This window comes from Procambarus clarkii, chromosome 62 (genome assembly GCF_040958095.1).
Source record: "Procambarus clarkii isolate CNS0578487 chromosome 62, FALCON_Pclarkii_2.0, whole genome shotgun sequence".
NCBI classification, from domain to species: Eukaryota; Metazoa; Arthropoda; class Malacostraca; order Decapoda; family Cambaridae; genus Procambarus; species Procambarus clarkii.
In genome coordinates this window covers 22,840,424-22,848,369 of record NC_091211.1, presented here as the reverse complement: position 1 = coordinate 22,848,369, position 7,946 = coordinate 22,840,424, and positions in this window count along the sequence as shown.

The following is a 7,946-nucleotide window of genomic DNA, read 5'->3' as shown; positions in this document are numbered from 1 at the left end:
GGAGAGGATGTCCTGATTTGCAGTCAAGCGTCATGAACAGCTGTTCTTCGTCATTTGTCATGAACAGCTGTTCTTCGTCACTTGTCATGAACAGCTGTTCTTCGTCACTTGTCATGAACAGCTGTTCTTCGTCACTTGTCTTGAATAGCTTCTCTTCATTTAAGGATTGGCATGTCAGTTGGAGGTCATGTCTGTTAACGATCAAGTCTGTTGGAGGTGATGTCTACTGGAGGTGATGTCTTCTGGAGGTCATGTCTGCTGGAGGTCATGTCTGCTGGAGATTATATCTGCTGAAGGTCATGTCTGTTGGAGTCAACACAATCCTGGGACGAACACAAGTGAAGCAAACATTACATCTCACCAACATTTTATAACATTCCGTGTGATTCTTAAAATCATCATATACACTAGTTTCCTGTCTGAAATTATTTGTGATTCTCTCTTCTTCCCTGATTTATTTCACCCCTCCTCCCTTCCCTTTCTCATTACCCGCAATCTTCCTCTCTCTCTCTCTTTCTCTCCTTTCTATTTCTCAATAGCCTCGGGTGCCGCTGATGAACCCCTCTGGCTCACAGGTCTCCATCTACCCTGGTTTAACAACGTGTTTGTTAGGAGAGGTAAGGGGCGAGAGTTGTTGTTAAAGATTCGCTACCTAGAACAAAGTTCCAAGTAGCACGGGCTATGGTGAGCCCGTAGTGCCTTGGGCGAGAGTCAGGTGGAGTGCCTTGTTCAGAAAAGTTACTTCCCTTTACTACGTGGGTAGTCAGTCGTCTGATATGATAGCATTCCAGGTCACTAACACCAAAAGTATCCACCACACGAATACCCGCGTGGAGAAATGAACAAATCCACAAGGGCTGTGACGAAGATTCGAACCTGCGTCCGGGAGCAACCCAGACGCTGCCTTAATCGACTGAGCTACGACATGGTAAATTTGTTCATTTGATGCATCACGTTATTGGGATTTCTGTGTGTAACCCACATGGAGTATCCCCTCTGAAGTGTGGATCCAGTCGCCTCTTTGGAAGTGGATCCAGCTTCTCTGTTTTATGGGTGGATCCAAGTTTTTTTTACTGAGGGTGGATCATGCGGACTTTCTTTGGGGGCAATCCAAGTGAGGTATTTTGACAGCTACTGGTCTCACTTCTCTTTAGCAGCCTGTTCGACATGGAAGGCTCTGCTCGGAGGGTATAGATAGGTGCAAGTAATGTACACTGGGTATGAAAATAGAGGAAGAAAATATCCCATAACCTCAAGGTTGTTGCTTTAGAAAGACTGTGATATATATATGCAAAAGTGATGAGTATTTAGCCTAATTATTAACAAATTATTTGCAAAGTACGAAATCTTGTTAAGAAATGATTTTATAGAACTAAATAAGACATTTAGCGAATTCCCTAAAAAAAAAAAACTGATCTTCAACTCTTTTCGAAAAAGTCCCGACATGATTTTTTTCATTGATTCATCATGTTAATGTGATTTCATTTTGCATATCACAAAATACTATACCAAAATGTTAATTATTTTTATAGGAGGCTAAATTACACACTGCCAAAATAGGAAATTGCCAACAATGAAATATATTCCAATATTTTATATTATATATCCCCACCTAAAAAACAAAAAAGCACACAACAGAGGCACAAAAGCTGACGTAACAATAAAAAAGCGGAAAACAGATCCATCAGACCAATTACAACCACTGCCAATGTTCACCCACAATTGTAGTTGGAAGTTCAAAACAAACAATAACGTGTATTTTCCTATTGATCAGCAACGCAGACCTATATCACCTATAATATCACCTATATTTATATAATATATATAACCTATATCACTTTTAATCTACTAAGCTGATAGTTGGACGATAGATGTTTTGGATAGATGTTTACCCTGTCGTAGCTCAGTCGATTAAGGCAGTGTTTGGGATGCTCCCGGACGCAGGTTCGAATCCTCGTCATGGCCCTTGTTGATTTGTTCATAAATATTTTGGTTTTGTAGCCATACATGAGGGTCAGAGGCCGGGATACACTTATCTGGAGAAAGTGCCAAGCCATTACGACTATGTAGCACTTGGATGGGGCTAGGATAAGGATTTGAGATAGGACGGGGGGCGGGGGGTGGGAGGGGGGAAGGAATGGTGGCCAACCACTTGGATGGTCGGGGATTGAACGCCGACCTGCATGAAGGGAGACCGTTGCTCTACCGTCCAGCCCAAGTGGTTGGACTCAGAGGCCGGGAAGCATTATGAAAAATGTTGATTCTTTAGGTGAGGCGCGACTGGCCCTTTAGGAGCATATTATACTTTGGGTGAGACACTACTAGCCTTTGGGGAGCATAATATACTAAAACCTAACTTGAAAAACTTAACTTGAAAAACCTAACTTGAAAAACCTAACTTGAAAAACCTAACTTGAAAAACCTAACTTGAAAAACCTAACACTATTTTAATAACTTAAAACATAAAGCGTTCCAAAAAAAACTTTGCATACAAAATTTCCTTTCAATCAACAGTAGTTATATTAAACTACTAGGAAGATAATGCTCTCGATTTTATCTGCGTGAACAATGAAGAACTAATCAGGAACATTACAATCCCGGATACTTCAAACTAAGGCCACAAAAACATTCAAGTTGAAATAAAGATCAACACACTCAAGGTCTCCAAACGAAATATCAAGTGAGAGGAGATATTAAGTCAATTTAATTTCAGTGAACTGGGTGTTCAATGTCTCGTAGTCACTATTAGGTAAGTGCTGATAGGTAAGTACACATCGTTGCCTCCATCACCACAATCACTGCTGCCTCAACCACAACCACCACCACTGTTCTCACCACCACAACCACCACCACTGTTCTCTCAACCACAACCACCACCACTGTTCTCTCAACCACAACCACCACCACTGTTCTCTCAACCACAACCACCGCCACTGTTGTCTCAACTACAACCACCACCACCACCACTACCACCACCACCAACAACACCACCACCACCACCACCACCACCACCACCACCAACACCACCACCACCACCACCACCACCACCACCACCAACACCAACACCACCACCACCACCACCACCACCACCAACAACAACACCAACCAACCAAGCCGGAGCGCTCGGCGATCCCAGAGTTCTGTAGCAAGGGCCATGCATTACACTGTAACTACCTTATGCACTTAAATGGCAAGTTAGCGTTCCGGGGGCCACATTGTCAGTGGCAGAGAAGGCCCGGCACAACAATACCGGGTCAGACAATGGCCACTAATGAACCTCCACCAGATATATGTCATTATACTTACCCCACAAGTGCACGAATTTGGGGAGAAAACTAAAAACGTTTTCCAAAACTTTAGTCATTACACTCATTCCCCGTTTTGGTTAGAACTGGAAGCCTCTGGCTCCTTCAGGTACAAGTTTCTTGTGTCTGTTCAGGGCTTGTAGCGCCACAGAGGAAGGAGACCGCTTGTGAGGCTGCAACAAGTTCATGCTGGAAGTTTTATGAAAGACGAATACTTTCTTCCCTGAACTGTTCAGGTATGCGACAAGTAAGCAAGATAGAAAAAAAAATTGGCGAAAAAAAAGCAACGTGGAATTCTTCAAGCGGTAAAATGCGGTTAGAGAAAATTTCCACTATTGTTTTCTTTGCAATATTTAGTATGAGGTTAAGGTAGCGTAAAGTAATTATGAGGAGAAAGCGGTAAGCCAGTATGACTATACAGCACTTGGAAGGAAAGATGAGGACATGGATCTGGGACAGGACAGACGGATGGAATGGTGCCCAACAACTTGGGCCTTCGGGGAATGAACACCGACCTGCAAGAAGCAAGGCCTCCCTTGTGCCGACCAGTCCAAGTGGTTGGGTAGCATGTCCAAAGGATTATGGCAGTAGTCATGAGGTCGTAATTCGCTGAAATCAAAGTTCTAGTTTAGAAACAGTTTCAAATGCCAACGATCAGAGCATAATCAGTTGTGATCATAATCAACTGATCAGTGATCAGTTGTCCGCATTCCGGGCAACTGATCACGCGCACCCAACTGGTTTACAGATGTACAACTATATGAAGGAAATGTTCTTCTCTGTCTTATTAGGCCTGAGGTAGTCTGTCCATTTGGAGTGATTGGCCCAGTGACTGTCTCCCTTCTGACAGTGTTGGTGTTCGAGCCACGATGGCCCAAGTACGTTCCGGGCCATGCACTCAAAATGAGTGCATGGCCCAGTGCTTAGCGCCACCGACTGGCAGTCTCTCCGTCGCGAGTTCAAGTCATCTCGAAGTTGATTTTCTCAATATGATGCACTCAATATGATGCATGGCACGGGCCATGCACTCAAAATGAGTGCATGGCCCGGTCATAATTCATAGTTTGGCCATACTTCCATAACCAAGATTCATGAGACCAGTAGTAACTTTGTTCGTCCCAATAATTAGGAAAATACGAAACTGATTTAATATTCCTATGGTTTGGTGTTGAGGTCCTTATGAACCCATATATCAGTAGGCCTATCAACCGAACTGATAGGCCTCCTGACCACCAGCCCAGATCTACAGTAAACTCTCACTATATATACACCGAGAATCGTGGTGTGTAACACTATTCATTATACGTTGTGTATAAATTATTTTGTTTTGGGCAGACATTCTCTTCAAAGGATCGGGATTTTATGTCTTTTTTATTAAAGCTCAGAAGACGAGGCCTGTGTCACGATGTATCAACATAATTATGATTAAGGCACAAACTGACATGATTACACATGCAAACGCACGCACTCACGCACGCAAATACATGCATGCAAACACCCATACACGCAAACACATATGCACGCTAACATACATCCCCGCGAACACATGCACACAAACACTCATGCACGCAAACATACATCCCCGCAAACACACATGCACACACAAACACTCGTGCACGCAAACATACATTCACGCAAACACACATGCACACAAACGTATATGCATGTAAACACACACATGCAAGCAACCATTAAGGTGCTCATTCTCTCTAAATAGAACTAGGTGAGTACAACTAGATGAGTACAACTAAAGAAGTACAACTTTAGGGAGTACAATTAGGTCAGTAAAGATACAAGTCCGACTGGAAACATACAATGCAATTCCCTCTACCTGTCCTCACACTTAATGCACAACAACTGTAACGCTGTATGTCACAATACCTGTAACACCTGTAACTCCTGTGTTATGATGACTGTAGTGTGACACTACACTCTTCTTTCCACCCACTGTTTATCAACATCATTCTCCATCCCTTATTTACATTTATCCACCTGGACTTCTCCCCCATCTCCTGTTCTCTGTTTTCCTTCCCCCTTTCCCACCCTTTTATCTCTCTGCCAATCTCTGCCCCATCCTCATAGATTTCCTCTTCCTTTCCATCTTCCAGTTCTTCTTCTTCTTTCCCCTATTTCCGCCCTCTCCATCCACGTCTACGCTATAAGGAAATCCTAGTACAAGACTTACAATGTCATATGAAATCACAATAGTTATGTTAATGTCTTTCTCTTCACTGTAAACAATACAAGGCCCAGACAAGACTGTGAATACAATGCAGTAATAAATTTAAGAAATTTATGAACTGCAACACCAACACATAGAATATAAAGCAAATTCTTAATCCTGGAAGACTTTTACCATCGGGAAATAGACTTGGAAAAAAGAGATTTTCCAATGTCCAGGCATGGAGATTAAAACTTATTAAAGCCAAAGAAAAGAACTTTCTTTGGCAAAATGTCAGAGATAAAAATACCCGAAGGGAAGATTTTTTTCCCCACATAGGAAGCTTGAACTTAGAATTTTGAATTTGACAACCTTAATATGAAGAGAGAGGCAGAAGGGAGTTTTCTCCCATCAAAGCATGGAACCGGTCTTTACCCAGGATGAGGCTGATGTTAAGAGAATAGACCATGAAGTCCCGTTAAAGGCAAAACGACCTCTGCGCTCCTGTCTATGAATATATATAGGAGGTAAAATTCAGAAAGATGCGCAAGAGAAGAGAGGTCATAAGATTAGCATTTCAGGAAGGGGAAGAATGTAAAAATAAGATAATACCTCGAGAGTGAACAGAAGAAGAATAAACTCGGGTGTCAGAAAAGGATTAGATGGAATATGTTCTAGGGAGACACAAAAATGTTAGAGGACTTGATTCGCTTGTAATATCTCTATTAAATCTAACAGAGATACATAGAGCAAAAGGTTTTATAGGGGAAAAAAGCACATAGAAGGGGAGATGTGTACAATAACAGTCCAGGCTTTAACAATCTACACCGAAGAAAGGTAAAAGGGAAAGGAACGGAAGCAATAAAGTGAGTGAAGGGAGGTGGAAAACTGAGATAAAGAGAGCGAGACACGAACCGGAACCAAGCACCTTGACATCAACTAAGGAACAGCTAAAGTAACTGCACAGAGAGAAGACAATTTTCGCCAAAACAAGAACGAAATAAGGAAGTCTCTGAGGAACTAACGACAGCTCTCATGAAATGTTTATGACTGAACCTTGACCAACAACCATGAAGCAAATGGCGATGCAACCCCATGAAGCAAGAGACCAGCTATACCATGAAGCAAGAGACGAGGCACCACCATGAAGCAAGTGGCAATGCAACACCCTGAATCAAGAGACGATGTAGCACCATGACGCAAGAGACCAGCTACACCATGAAGCAAGAAACGAGGCACAACCATAAAGCAAGAGAGGATGCAACAGCAAGAATCAACAGATAAAGCAATACAACATTAAAGATTTGACTGCATATAAATAAGAAAGAGCTGGATATTCAAACAGATAAACTACATGAATTTAAGACACTAGAACCTAACATATTCTTACGAGCTAACATAGTCATGCGACCTAATAATGTCTTGCGTCCAATAAAGTACTTACTACGCCAAAATAAAGACTTCCAATTTAACAAAGTCTTACGACTTAAGAAAGTTTTGCAACCCACCAGCTACTAATTTCCTTCCCTGATCCAGGATTCTCCAAGCACTCACGAAACTATTCACGAAACCTCTATATCTTTCCTTAATCATTACGGCTTTGTTGACTTTTATTTAACAGTTTGTGGGCTCCGAAACACTTCGAAGTTGTTTATAACAATAACAACCTTGGGTCGTGATGTTTCGAAGCTCATAAACTGTTTTGTAAACAGGATGCAAACAAAGCCGCCTTGATTAAGGAAAGATGTACAGGTTTCGAAAGCAGTACTCTCTCTCTATCGCTTTCACACAGTTCTCTACTGTTAATCACATATCGTAGATATTTACACCTACTGTTAAGCATCTCTGTTAATGCTATATTCAAACAGAAAATTCCTCACTCTCTCCTCGGATACAAGTTACATCATACATAAAACGGGTTACCAACGCGATTTAGTAACTTACCTAAACTTATTTAACCTAACCTAACCCAATCGAGCCGTGTGCGGACTACCCAAAGGACATCCAGCTTAATCTAATAATATATTCGGTTTTAACAAACAGAAAATTAGCATTTTTTTTCTAATCGTCTTGTAAACGATTTGATAAACTGCTTTCTTGACAGTCATACCGTTACCTCTGTCCTCTTCATATTTCACTGGTCGTCATTTTTTCATTGCACGTCAATCATACTTTCGGTTAATCTTTCATACGTCGCTCATTCTCAGCTGGAGTACCTTCACCCCTCAGCATTATTAAGCAAAGACGTTCTTCCAGTACTCCTGTGCCTCGCCCGACGCAAACAATTCTCTAATAAGTTTGTATTCTATCTCCCTCGTGAATCCAGCAGAAGTTAGCTCCGTCGACTCAAAATCGGTTCGACCCAAAAGCAATGATTATGGCAGTAGATTTTACCACTAATGAGTAATGAAGTTTTATCACTAAATAGACTGTGATTAGTCACAACGCACCAATATCAACGGACACCCGTCTCTCTCTAA